This window comes from Oncorhynchus tshawytscha, linkage group LG24 (genome assembly GCF_018296145.1).
Source record: "Oncorhynchus tshawytscha isolate Ot180627B linkage group LG24, Otsh_v2.0, whole genome shotgun sequence".
In the NCBI taxonomy this organism is placed as follows: domain Eukaryota; kingdom Metazoa; phylum Chordata; class Actinopteri; order Salmoniformes; family Salmonidae; genus Oncorhynchus; species Oncorhynchus tshawytscha.
In genome coordinates, this window is record NC_056452.1 from 2,299,979 (window position 1) to 2,314,721 (window position 14,743).

The window sequence follows — 14,743 nt, forward strand, 5'->3', positions numbered from 1 at the left end:
CACTGAGTACCCCTATCAATTTTCTCTCATTACAGTATGTAGAGTCAATCACCTGCACAAACACAATCACATTATTAGGGATCAATGACTTTACTCCTTGCTTGGACTAACTCATTCTTAGCTCTTTTGTTCAACTGTGTAGTGTATTGTGTTATTGTTTTTTTTCTTTCCAGTCCAATTCTGTCCTGCCCTCAGTGGAAGAGTTGAGCTCTTCTCCAACACCATCCACCTATGATGAGCCTGTCCTGCACTGAAGCTTATGAACACCTCAACCCCTGTCCTGCACTGAAGTCAAGCCTCTGAACACCTCAAGTCATGCCTCATACCCTCATTAAATCACTGCTGTGATCCCTTCCCAACACTGTGTAAGTAGCCCTCTCATTCCAATTCCCAATAATTCTGTACTGTAAATGTATTTATGAAATGCTTTAGGTTAAAATAATTTCCCTTTGACGATTTTTGAAACACGCTTTGTCATCAAATCAAATTATTTGTCACATGCGCCGAATAACAGGTGTAGACCTTACCGTGAAATGCTTACTTACAAGCCCTTAACCAACAATGCAGTTCAAGAAATATTTAATAACGTATTTACTAAATAAACTAAAGTATTTTTTTTTTTTTAATCAATCAAAAAGTAACACAAGAAATGTACATAACAATAACGAGGCTATATACAGGGGGTACCGGTACCGAGTCAATGTGCGGAGGTACAGGTTAATCCACTGTGTCTCCGTGTGCTGTGTGCCTATTACCCTGGGTCTCCCATCCTCCTCAATGTTTCATACCACCAGCCTCCACTGGATTCAGCGGGCGAATTCTACATGCAGGCAGCAGAGCTCTGGTGGACATTACTTTTTCTTCCAACCAATCAGGTCAGTCTCGAATGCGCTTTCACGTTTCACAAAGTTCCGGTCTGGGAGCAAGCTTTCCACTGTGCTAATATGGATGAAATTTGTAAGAATGTACTAGCTAGCTTAAATGATATTCACAGAACTTGAACGCTACAACAAGGCATTGGTGAGGAAGGTGAAGGGAAGAATTAAAATGAGTGTTTCCACATAGCATAACAGCTACAAAGCTGATGCTCTCTAGTTAGCTAGCCTCTTTTCGTGGCTGGTTATCTATCTAGCATTACAGCTTTCTGGCAAGCCTGTATCTAGTGGTTCTTACAATGTGTAACAGAGCAATCGGTCTAGGTATGTACTTGTCATTTGGTTAAAACTCTAGTTTAGAAAATAATTGTTTGCTCTATGTATATTTATTTGGTGTGTAGTTGCTTGGATTTGCTAGATACAGTGAGGGAAAGAATAACAGCAAAACAAATCCAGAAAACCCCATGTTAAAAATGTTATAAATTAATTTGCATTTTAATGAAGGAAATAAGTATTTGACCCCTCTGCAAAACATGACTTAGTACTTGGTGGCAAAACCCTTGTTGGCAATCACAGAGGTCAGACGTTTCTTGTAGTTTGCCACCAGGTGTGCACATATCTCAGGAGGGATTTTGTCCCACTCCTCTTTGCAGATCTTCTCCAAGTCATTAAGGTTTCGAGGCTGACGTTTGGCAACTCGAACCTTCAGCTCCCTCCACAGATTTTCTATGGGATTAAGGTCTGGAGACTGGCTAGGCCACTCCAGGACCTTAATGTGCTTCTTTTTGAGCCAGTCCTTTGTTGCCTTGGCTGTGTGTTTTGGGTCATTGTCATGCTGGAATACCCATCCACGACCCATTTTCAATGCCCTGGCTGAGGGAAGGAGGTTCTCACCCAAGATTTGACGGTACATGGCCCCGTCCATCGTCCCTTTGATGCGGTGAAGTTGTCCTGTCCCCTTAGCAGAAAAAAACCTCCATGTTTGACGGTGGGGATGGTGTTCTTGGGGTCATAGGCAGCATTCCTCCTCCTCCAAACACGGCGAGTTGAGTTGATGCCAAATAGCTCCATTTTGACCACAACACTTTCACCCTGTTGTCCTCTGAATCATTCAGCTGTTCATTGGCAAACTTCAGACGGGCATGTATACGTGCTTTCTTGAGTAGGGGGACCTTGCGGGCGCTGCAGGATTTCAGTCCTTCACAGCGTAGTGTGTTATCAATTGTTTTCTTGTTTTCTATGGTCTCAGCTGCCTTTAGATCATTGACAAGATCCTCCCGTGTAGTTCTGGGCTGATTCCTCACCGTTCTCATGATCATTGCAACTCCACGAGGTGAGATCTTGCATGGAGCCACAGGCCGAGGGAGATTGACAGTTCTTTTGTGTTTCTTCCATTTGCGAACAATCGCACCAACTGTTGTCACCTTCTCACCAAGCTGCTTGGCGATGGTTTTGTAGCCCATTCCAGCCTTGTGTAGGTCTACAATCTTGTCCCTGACATCCTTGGAGAGCTCTTTGGTCTTGGCCATGGTGTAGAGTTTGGAATCTGATTGATTGATTGCTTCTGTGGACAGGTGTCTTTTATACAGGTAACAACTGAGATTAGGAGCACTCCCTTTAATAAGAGTGTGCTCCTAATCTCTGTCACGTTCTGATCTTAGTTCCTTTGTTATGTCTTTGTTTTAGTATGGTCAGGGCGTGAGTTGGGTGGGTTGTCTATGTTCGTTTTTCTATAATTTGGGATTTCTGTGTTCGGCCTAGTATGGTTCTCAATCAGAGGCAGCTGTCAATCGTTGTCCCCAATTGAGAATCATACTTAGGTAGCCTGGTTTCACTTTTGAGTTGTTGGTGTTTATTTTCCGTGTTAGTGTCTGTGCCACACGGGACTGTTTCGGTTTGATTTACTTCACGTTTATTGTTTTGGTCAGTGTTCGTTATTCATTAAAAAACATGAACACTTACGACACTGCGTTTTGGTCCTCCGATCCTTCATACTACTCCTCTTCGTCAGAATCTCAGCTCGTTACCTATATAAAAGACACCTGGGAGACAGAAATCTTTCTGATTGAGAGGGGGTCAAATGCTTATTTCCCTCATTAAAATGCAAATCAATTTATAACATTTTTGACATGCATTTTTCTGGATTATTTTGTTGTTATTCTGTCTCTCACTGTTCAAATGAACCTACTATTAAAATTATAGACTGATAATTTCTTTCTCAGTGGGCAAACGTACAAAATCAGCAGGGGATCAAATACTTTTTTCCATCACTGTAGCAAGATGATGTCTCTGCTCAAGTTGGCTAATGTTAACTAGCTTGTTAATAATGTTTTGAAGAGAACAGGCTAGCTCCCTGTAGAATCAAGACAAGAGAGGATGGGGAAGAAGATTAGATGTGCAGTTGCTTTATCTGGCTGATGCTATGCCCAGACGAGATGAAAGCTAACTGCTACAGAGATAGAATCTGAGGGATCTCACCTTTTTTATCTTGATTAGCTAGCTAGATGTCAATGATGAACCAATGTATTGATATTTATTGTATTGGCTTGCTATTTGAGCTGCATTTCCTGACCATGTCTATCTGATATAGCTACCTAGTTGTTCTAGTGCCCGTTAAATGTTGCAGCCACATCATCATGTAGTCATGTATCTGCAGACGTCCTTGGAGGAGAAAAACCTGCTTTGGGTGAGCTAGCTACAACAACATCAACTAGCTAGCTATACTATCAGATAGACATTTTCAGGAAAAGCATGAATAGAGCTAGCTACCTGTAGAAATTTTATTTTCAACCACCCCATGCACATCATTTGTATCTGTTTTAATATATGTTTTTATATATTTGTACTGTATTTCTATCTGTCTCAAGTTGTACACATCAACAGAATGAAGAATACTACATTTTGTTTGAATTGTACTCAATTCTCATTCAAATAATGTTGTGCCTCTTTTTCAGATCTGCTAAGCACAACTCTGCCTCTGCTAGCCACACAACCACTGTGGTTGCGTAAGCTCCTTCCTGGCTGGTCCTGTCCATCAGTGACATTGGACAGAGCCACAGTGTCTCCCAACCCCCCTTTTTCAGTCCCCAGTTATTATTCTGCAATAGTTTATGTCCTGTGGAGCTAGGGTCAACTTTTCTTATCTGGACCGGTATTCACAAAGCATCTTAGAGTACTGTAGGAGTTCTGATCTAGGGTCAGTTTTTACTTTTAGATCATGATGAATTGAATTACAGTATATTGACTGGTAGGAAAATGGCTCTAGACCAGCACTCTAAAAGTCTCAGACTTTTCTGTTTCCATCTACGTGGGTCGGCAACCTTGTCTCACTGGGCAATGGCTCCGAGGGACCTGCACCAGAAGCTAGGCCACTGATACTTTTCAGCTGTCATTTGCATAACAATGGCTAACTGGGAACTTAACATCTTCTCCCAAAGCTGTTTTGATACTAGATGGGGGGGGTTGACTGGAGCTGAAAGCAAACAGAAAATAACTATTGTAAAATATACTGTGTCCGTAAAATGTATATAGTATGTATAAGCTAGAAACGTAAGCGTTGTCCATTAGTTTACTCCAATTAGGGGAAGGGTGGTAGGGCTAGGGGAAAATAATAAAGGAAAAAATATATATATATATATACATATATATACAGTACCAGTCAAAAGTTTGGACATGCTTATTAATTCAACGCTTTTTCTTAATTTAAATTTTGACTATTTTCTACATTGTAGAATAAAAACTATGAGATAACACATAGAATCATGTAGTAAACAAAAAAGTGTTAAACAAATCAAAATATTTTATATTTGAGATTCTTCGAAGTAGCTACCCTTTGCCCTGATGACAGCTGTAACGATCTTCTTCATCTGATGAGGAGTAGGAAAGATCGGACCAAAACGCAGCGTTGTAAGTGTCCATTTTAATGAAATATAACTGAACACTGAATACAAAATAACCAAAGTGAAACAATGAAAATCGAAACAGCTCGAAACACAGACACAGAAAACAACTACTCACAAACCATAGTGGGAAAACAGGCTGCCTAAGTATGGTTCTCAATCATCACTGTGATGCAGTGCCTTAGACCGCTGCACCATTCAGAAGCAAAAGGCTTGTAAGTGAGCTTTTCAATGTAAGGTCTAGACCTGTTGTATTTGGCATATTTGACAAATACATTTTGATTTTATTTTATTTGTAAGGGCTATTTGACCAAGGAGAAGGATGTAGTACTGCATTTGATAACCTGGCCTCCACAATCACCCAACCTCAACCCAATTGGGATGGTTTGGGATGAGCTGGACCGCGGAGTGAAGGAAATGCAGCCAACAAGTGCACAGCATATTTTGGAACTCCTTCAAGACTGTTGGATATGCATTTCAGGTGAAGCTGGTTGAGAGAATGCCAAGAATGTGCAAAGCTGTCATCAAGGCAAAGGTTAGTAAATGCATTCATTGTCAAATGTACGTATTTGCATGCTTGCAAATCTTACTGAATTTATTCACATATCACATACCTTAAATGTTTGCAAGTGTTGTATTTATTCACACATCACGTTACATGTTTGCAAATACTTTTTGCAGCTACAAACCTGATTGTACAAGTACATATATGTACGTATATTTTATATGGGCAAATCATACTTTACGTGCTTGTACACTTAAGGCAATATTTGACCTTCATAGAGCTCCACCACCACACTCTGAGAGGCCCATCATTCACACCTGTGGTGTTCTCTTCCCATCCACTGGCTGAAAATAACCGACTCTTTCTGTCATACCCTGATCTTTTTCACCTGTCCTTGTGATTGTCTCCATCCCCTCCAGGTGTCGCTGATTTTCCCCAGTGTATTTATCCCTGTGTTTCCTGTCTCTCTGTGCCAGTTTGTCTTGTACGTTTTTCCAAGTCAACCAGTGGTTTTCCTGTTGTCCTGCTTTTTGCTATTCTCCTCTTTCTAGTCCTTGCGGTTTTGACCGTTGCCTGTTTCTGGACTCTGTACCTGCCTGCCTGACCATTCTGCCTGCCTTGACCACGAGCCTTGTCTGCCACGTTGTACCTCCTGGACTCTAATCTGGTTTTGACCTTTTGCCTGCCCACGACCATTCTCTTGCCTACTCCTTTTGGATTAATAAACATTGTAAGACCTCAACCATCTGCCTCCTGTATCTGGGTCTCACCTTGTGTCAAGATAGTACAAATTGGCCATGACAGACCCAGCAGACTTGGACCAGCTCTGCCACGTTGTCTTCCTACAGGGAGCAACCATTAGGAGACATGAGGAGTTGTTACAGGGCCTTTTGGAAGGGCTCAGTTCCTTGACGGAAAGTTCTGGAGCAAATCAAGGAGTTAGCTCAAAGACTGCCTGCCACCCCTGGAAAAAACCCAGTCACCCAGTAATTTGTTCCCTCTCTGTGGTGAGTTTGTAAAGCCTATTCCGGCTCCCCGAGAATCAAATCAAATCAAATCTTATTTGTCACATACACATGGTTAGCAGATGTTAATGCGAGTGTAGCGAAATGCTTGTGCTTCTAGTTCCGACAATGCAGTAATAACCAACAAGTAATCTAGCTAACAATTCCAAAACTACTACCTTATAGACACAAGTGTAAGGGGATAAAGAATATGTATATAAAGATATATGAATGAGTGATGGTACAGAGCGGCATAGGCAAGATACAGTAGATGGTATTGAGTGCAGTATATACATATGAGATGAGTATGTAAACAAAGTGGCATAGTTAAAGTGGCTAGTGATACATGTATTACATAAAGATGCAGTATATGATATAGAGTACAGTATATACATATACGTATGAGATGAATAATGTAGGGTATGTAAACATTATATTAGGTAGCATTGTTTAAAGTGGCTAGTGATATATTTTACATAATTTCCCATCAATTCCCATTATTAAAGTGGCTGGAGTTGAGTCAGTGTGTTGGCAGCAGCCACTCAATGTTAGTGGTGGCTGTTTAACAGTCTGATGGCCTTGAGATAGAAGCTGTTTTTCAGTCTCTCGGTCCCAGCTTTGATGCACCTGTACTGACCTCGCCTTCTTCTTCCTAAAACTTACTACCCTCTCCACTACTGTTCCATTGATGTGGATAGGGGGGTGTTCCCTCTGCTGTTTCCTGAAGTCCACAATCATCTCCTTAGTTTTGTTGACGTTGAGTGTGAGGTTATTTTCCTGACACCACACTCCGAGGGCCCTCACCTCCTCCCTGTAGGCCGTGTCGTCGTTGTTCGTAATCAAGCCTACCACTGTTGTGTCGTCCGCAAACTTGATGATTGAGTTGGAGGCGTGCGTGGCCACGCAGTCGTGGGTGAACAGGGAGTACAGGAGAGGGCTGAGAACGCACCCTTGTGGGGCCCCAGTGTTGAGGATCAGCGGGGTGGAAATGTTGTTGCTTACCCTCACCACCTGGGGGCGGCCCGTCAGGAAGTCCAGTACCCTGTTGCACAGGGCGGGGTCGAGACCCAGGGTCTCGAGCTTGATGACGAGCTTGGAGGGCACTATGGTGTTAAATGCCGAGCTGTAGTAGATGAACAGCATTCTCACATAGGTATTCCTCTTGTCCAGATGGGTTAGGGCAGTGTGCAGTGTGGTTGAGATTGCATCGTCTGTGGACCTATTTGGGCGGTAAGCAAATTGGAGTCGGTCTAGGGTGTCAGGTGGGGTGGAGGTGATATGGTCCTTGACTAGTCTCTCAAAGCACTTCATGATGACGGAAGTGAGTGCTACGGGGCGGTAGTCGTTTAGCTCAGTTACCTTAGCTTTCTTGGGAACAGGAACAATGGTGGCCCTCTTGAAGCATGTGGGAACAACAGACTGGGATAGGGATTGATTGAATATGTCCGTAAACACACCAGCCAGCTAGTCTGCGCATGCTCTGAGGGCGCTGCTGGGGATGCCGTCTGGGCCTGCAGCCTTGCGAGGGTTGACACGTTTAAATGTTTTCCTCACGTCGGCTGCAGTGAAGGAGAGTCCGCATGTTTTAGTTGCGGGCCGTGTCAGTGGCACTGTATTGTCCTCAAAGCGGGCAAAAAAGTTATTTAGTCTGCCTGGGAGCAAGACATCCTGGTCCGTGACAGGGCTGGTTTTCTTTTTGTAATCTGTGATTGACTGTAGACCCTGCCACATACCTCTTGTGTCTGAGCCGTTGAATTGAGATTCTACTTTGTCTCTATACTGACGCTTAGCTTGTTTGATTGCCTTGCGGAGGGAATAGCTGCACTGTTTGTATTCGGTCATGTTTCTGTGGAATCAGATTGGTCGGACCAGCGTTGAACAGACCTCAGCGCGGGAGCTTCTTGTTTTAGTTTCTGTCTGTAGGCAGGGATCAACAAAATGGAGTCGTGGTCAGCTTTTCCGAAAGGAGGGCGGGGCAGGGCCTTATATGCGTCGCGGAAGTTAGAATAGCAGTGATCCAAGGTTTTTCCACCCCTGGTTGCGCAATCGATATGCTGATAAAATTTAGGGAGTCTTGTTTTCAGATTAGCCTTGTTAAAATCCCCAGCTACAATGAATGCAGCCTCCGGATAAATGGATTCCAGTTTGCAAAGAGTCAAATAAAGTTCGTTCAGAGCCATTGATGTGTCTGCTTGGGGGGGAATATATACGGCTGTGATTATAATCAAAGAGAATTCCCTTGCTAGATAGTGCGGACAACATTTGATTGAGAGGAATTCTAAATCAGGTGAACAGAAGGACTTGAGTACCTGTATGTTGTTATGATCACACCACGTCACGTTAACCATGAAGCATACGCCCCCGCCCCTCTTCTTACCAAAAATATGTTAGTTTCTGTCTGCGCGATGCGTGGAGAAACCAGTTGGCTGCACCGACTCCGATAGCGTCTCTCCAGTGAGCCATGTTTCCATGAAGCAAAGAACGTTACAGTCTCTGATGTCCCTCTGGAATGCTACCCTTGCTCGGATTTCATCAACCTTGTTGTCAAGAGACTGGACATTGGCGAGAAGAATGCTAGGGAGTGGTGCACGATGTGCCCGTCTCCGGAGTCTGACCAGAAGACCGCTCCGTTTCCCCCTTTTACGAAGTCGTTTTTTGGGGTCGCCGGCTGGGATCCATTCCGTTGTCCTGGGTGAAAGGCAGAACACAGGATCCAATTCGCGAAAGTCATATTCTTGGTCGTACTGATGGTGAGTTGACGCTGCTCTTATGTTCAGTAGTTCTTCTCGACTGTATGTAATGAAACCTAAGATGACCTGGGGTACCAATGTAAGAAATAACACGTAAAAAAACAACCCCCACTTAACTCCTCTGGAGCAATTTTCAAGGGAACATGGTGCCTGCAGTGGTTTTCTTTCTCAGTGCTCGCTTATTTTTGTGCTACAGCTATCTTCGTTTCCTTCAGACCGATCTAAGATTGCCTGTATCATTACGCTTATGTCGGGAAAGGCGTTCTACTGGGCTACGGCAGTTTGGGAGCAACAATCTGCCATTTGTGGTTATCTGGAGGAATTTGTGGCAGAGGTGAGAAAGGTATTTTGCGTTTCCGGTATCTGGGAGAAAGGCGGCCAGTAAGCTGCTTGACTTATCTCAGAACTCCCATAGTGTGGCAGACTATGCAGATGATTTGCGCATTTTGGCCGCCGAGAGTGCCTTGAATCCGGAGTCTCTTTTCGATACTTTTCTGCACTGATTTTCTGAGGAGGTAAAGGATGAGCTATCTGCTCGGGAATTGCCGGTGGACCTCGACTCCCTTATCGCCCTAACCATCAAAATCAATGGACGCCTAAGGGAATGTAGGAGTGAGAGGTCTCGTCTCGGGCACACTCGTGCACCCGCTATGGCTCGTTCATCTTCGAGGGAATCCGGAAGTTTCCGAAGTCAAGAGAGGATTCCGAGAGGATTCAAAGCCACCCGAGCCCTCTCGTGAATCTACGATGGGTGAGTTGGATACTCCTGAGCCTATGCAGTTGATAAGAGCTAGGTTATCAGTTGGGGAAAGCTCACGGAGGATGAACAGTAGCAGTTGTCTGTACTGTGGAGGGACAGGACATTTTATAAGTACTTGCCCTATTAGGAAACCCTTGTCTCTAGTGGGTACCAGCACTATGGTGAGTCAGACTGGGAGATGCCTAAGTCCCATCACCTGCACACCCTTTTTTGTGCTTGTGCTGTGGGGAGACCAATCCAAGTCTCTCCGAGTGCTCATTGACTCTGGGGCTGATGAAAGTTTTATGGATGCCACTATTGCTTCGGAGCATGGTATTCCCACTCAGCCTCTCTCTGTTCCCATGGATGCTAGGGCACTGGACAGCCGCTCTATAGGGGAAGTCACTCATAGTACTGTGTCCATTCAATTACGGGTTTTTGGTAACCACAGTGAGACCATACAGTTCCTCCTCATTGCATCTCTCCATATTCCAGTCATTTTGGGATTTTCCTGGCTATATGAGCACAATCTGGTGATTGACTGGACCACAAGCTCCATCCTGTGTTGGAGCCCATTTTGCCATTCCCACTGCCTTCAAGCAGCACAGCCTTCCCTAAGTTGTCTTCCTCAGGATGTTAGCAAGACTGTGGATGTCTCAGCTATTCCCAGTGAATACCATGATCTCCTGTAAGTGTTCAGTAATGCACCTGCTGCTTCCCTTCCTCCGCACCGTCCTTATGACTGTGCCATTGATCTTCTCCCAGGCACTACACCACCTCTGGGTCGGATGTATTCTCTGTCCGGACCAGAGACCAAAGCTATGGAGGAGTACATAGAGGAGTCTCTGGCCACTGGGGGCGTTCTTTCCATCTGCATATCCTGCCAGCGCAGGGTTTTTCTTTGTGGAAAAGGACAAGACATTGCATACGTGCATTGACTTAACGTCATTTCGGTAAAAAATCGTTATCAAATCAAATGTATTTATATAGCCCTTCATACATCAGCTGATATCTCAAAGTGCTGTACAGAAACCCAGCCTAAAACCCCAAACAGCAAGCAATGCAGGTGTAGAAGCACGGTGGCTAGGAAAAACTCCCTAGAAAGGCAAAAACCTAGGAAGAAACCTAGAGAGGAACTAGGCTATGAGGGGTGGCCAGTCCTCTTCTGGCTGTGCCGGGTGGAGATTATAACAGAACATGGCCAAGATGTTCAAATGTTCATAAATGACCAGCATGGTCAAATAATAATAATCACAGTAGTTGTCAAGGGTGCAGCAAGTCAGCACCTCAGGAGTAAATGTCAGTTGGCTTTTCATAGCTGATCAATAAGAGTATACCTACCACTCCTGCTGTCTCTAGAGAGTTGAAAACAGCAGGTCTGGGACAGGTAGCACGTCCGGTGAACAGGTCAGGATTCCAGAGCCGCAGGCAAAACAGTTGAACTTGGAGCAGCAGCACGGCCAGGTGGACTGGGGACAGCAAGGAGTCATCATGCCAGGTAGTCCTGAGGCATGGTCCTAGGGCTCAGGTCCTTCGTGAGAGAGACAGAAGGAAGAGAGAAAGAGAGAATTAGAGAGAGAATACTTAAATTCACAAAGGACACCGGATATCCCCTACCTCTCCTTGGTGTTTGAACCTATCCAGTGAACCACCATGTTTTTCAAGTTGGACCTTCGGAATGCCTACCACCTGGTTCGGATACACGAGGGGGATGAGTGGAAGACAGCCTTCAACACAGCCAGTGGACATTATGAGTACCAGGTCATGCCATTTGGACTCGCCCCTGCTGTTTTCCAGGCTTTGGTCAGCGATGTGCTCCGGGGACATGCTAAACCGTTTTGTTTTCATTTACTTTGACGACATCCTGTTTTTTTCTTCTTCTTCAGATCTGCCCAAGAACATGTACTTCATGTGAAGACAGGTTCTTCATCACCTCCTGGAGAACCAATTGTTTGTGGCAGCCAAGAAGTGAGTTCCACCACTCTATCACCTTTCTGGGATATGTCATTGCTGAGGGCAATGTTCAGATGGATCCTGAAAAGGTGAAAGCAGTGGTGGATCAACCAACGTCCAGGGTGCAGTTGCAACAGTTTCTTGGTTTTGCTAACTTCTAATGTCGTTTCATTCGGGATTACAGCACACAGTCGGACCCCCTCTTGGCACTCCCCTCTCCCAAGGTACTGTTCAAATGGTCTCCATCTATCGACAAAGCCTTTGTGGACGTGAAGCATCGGTTCACAACAGCTCCCATCCTCATCCATCATGTCAATTTGTGGTGGAAGTTGATGCTTCGGATGTTTGAGTGGGGGCCATCCTGTAAACTGGGGATGATTAGGTAACTGTGATGGTATGAGGGCCAGATTGGGAATTGAGCCAGGACACCTGGGTTACCATCCCTACTTTTACAAAAAGTGCCATGGGATCTTTAACATCCCATATGAAAGACGGCACCCTACACAGGGAAATGTCCCCAATCACTGCACTGGGTTATTGGGATATTTTATTTTAGACCAGAGGAAAGAGTGCATCCTACTTGGCCTCCAACACCACTTCCAGCAGCATCTGATCTCCCATCCAGGGACTGACCAGGACCATCCTGCTTTGCTGGCTTGCTTCTGAAGCTGTGGGATGTAGCAACTGCAGATTGTCCACTAACAATACAGGGAAGGTAGACTCCCAACACCCAGCCCTATCCCATTCCCTTCTTCCCATTCTGTAATTCTACTAAGGCAGAATGCAGTGTTGGGTTCTGCTACTATATCAGCTAGCAGGGATTGGATTCGGATCAAAGGGGAACGGTGAAAAGAAGGGAGATCCACACCCTGGCTCATCTCCATACAAAGCGGCCCTGTGAAGGCCCTCTGGGGGTTGAGAGTGACAACCCCGTGGACCAGGGCCATGGGCCAGCCCAGTGGAGCCAGTGCTGCTGTGGGTGTCAGGCTGTGGTCCACAGAGGAAGTCAGGCCATAGGGCTCTGGTCAAAAGTAGTGCACTATGTAGGAGATAGGGTGTCATTTGGGACGTACCAATGGTCTCGGGAAATGAAGAGTGAGTAAAGTGAGGAGTTGGGCCAGATAAGGGTGCCAGAATAGACTTGTTGGAGCTCTCTCAACAAACCTGGGTTCAGATAGTGTTTTCTATGAAGTACTTCAGCTGTGCTTGATTGAATTTGCCTGCCGCAATGGGACCAACGGAACACTCCCATAAGTTCAAACTCCGCCCACCTGGCACTCAATCAAACCCTAAAAGTATTTGAAAGAATACTATTTGAACCCAGCTTTCAATGCCGCTCACAGATTTGTGGTCTTTATATGCATTGGGCCAAAGTAGAGAGGTGACCAGAAACATAAAAGCGCAGCTAAAGTAGTTTAATAGTAAACTATACCAGGTGTTGGGCTTAGTATGCTTGCTCAACATGTATTGCTTCGTATTTACAGTACATTTAGCCACAAATCCATGTTTCTCCCACCATTCTCACCTCCTTCACCATTTCCTGACCCACATTCACTGATTTCACCCCACTCTCGTCTTCACTTCACTCTACAGTGATCAGTCTGCTGCGTCATGCTACAGGAAGAGGACCACTCTATTCTATCCCACTCAGAAAAAAAGAGAGCCAATAATGGAGGTAGGACCAATCAGCTGCAAAATGTATCTCAAATCCTCACCAACACAGATCTAATTTCAGACCCTGCTTGTGCCTAAATGACACTTTATTCCCTATAGTGGTATATGGGGCTCTGGTCAAAAGTAGTGCACTATATAGGGAATAGGGTGCCATTTGGGAAACAAACAGACCATTAGTGCCACAGCCTAGGATTATTGGTGATTACTTTAAATAAGAAATAAAGCATCAGAAAATAAAAAAATTATTCATATAATTTATAGTATATATGATCCGGAAATCACATTCAAGACAACTGCTGTGCACGTGGAATCATGCTTAAACAATCTTTAAAACTCTGGTATAGTATGCTGTTCTATAATGCACTTTGGATTGAATCCCTTCCATAGTCTGTGGAGAATAGCTGTGTCCATAGCCTTTTTCCTATTTTCAAAGCAGTACGGAAAGGAAGTAATGTCAGGAAGAGCAGCCAGTGAAGGATCCCATAACATATATTGGATGTACTGTACCTTAATGGGTTAACAGCTAAAACCAGATGGAGAAAGAGAAAGCCCTCTGGTGCCCTGTGATCTAATATTTCAAACAGTGGCCTGATGGAAAAAGCAAGAGACACCATTATTCCTCAGTATCCACCCTGTCTAGGACAGAAAGATTTTATGATCAAACTGCAATCCAATTTCGAATGGAACCAGATATCTGTATTTGTTATTTGATTTAAATAAATACAAATAAACCCGGTGTTTGTTGTTTTGGTTGATATTTGGTATGGGACATCATTTCAGGTCTTGTACTGGTTATAAAGATTTTTTATGATTATAGATACATCAGATATCAGATATCCAGATTACAACCAAATGCTTTTTTCTATGATGTAATGAAGACATCAGGAAAATATGTCGTATTTTGGTTGTTATCTGGCCACATACTAAAACCATTGCAACCAGTTTAAAGGCATAATATTTTGGTTGCTAAAAAGCCTCCTTTTACAACCAGTTTAAAACCTGACCATAATGACACAGATGTCATCATCATGATGTCAATGCAACCGGTTCTGTCCACTGGGTCCATGAAATACCTGAGTACATGTGAGAGTTTTAATGTGCTAGAATATTTCTCTATTGATTACTGGTCTATGTCATGAAGAAGTTGTCCTAGATGTTAGTACAATGTTTTTGACAATTCCCGATTCAGTGCACATCACATTTTGGTTGTGATCTGGTCCGAAAACCAGATTGCAACCAGTTAAAGACATAATTTTCTGGTTTACGAAAAGACATCCAAAAAAACGTCCTTTTACAACCATTGCATGGCTTCATTGGCTTTCCATTCGTGGCTACAGTTCACTG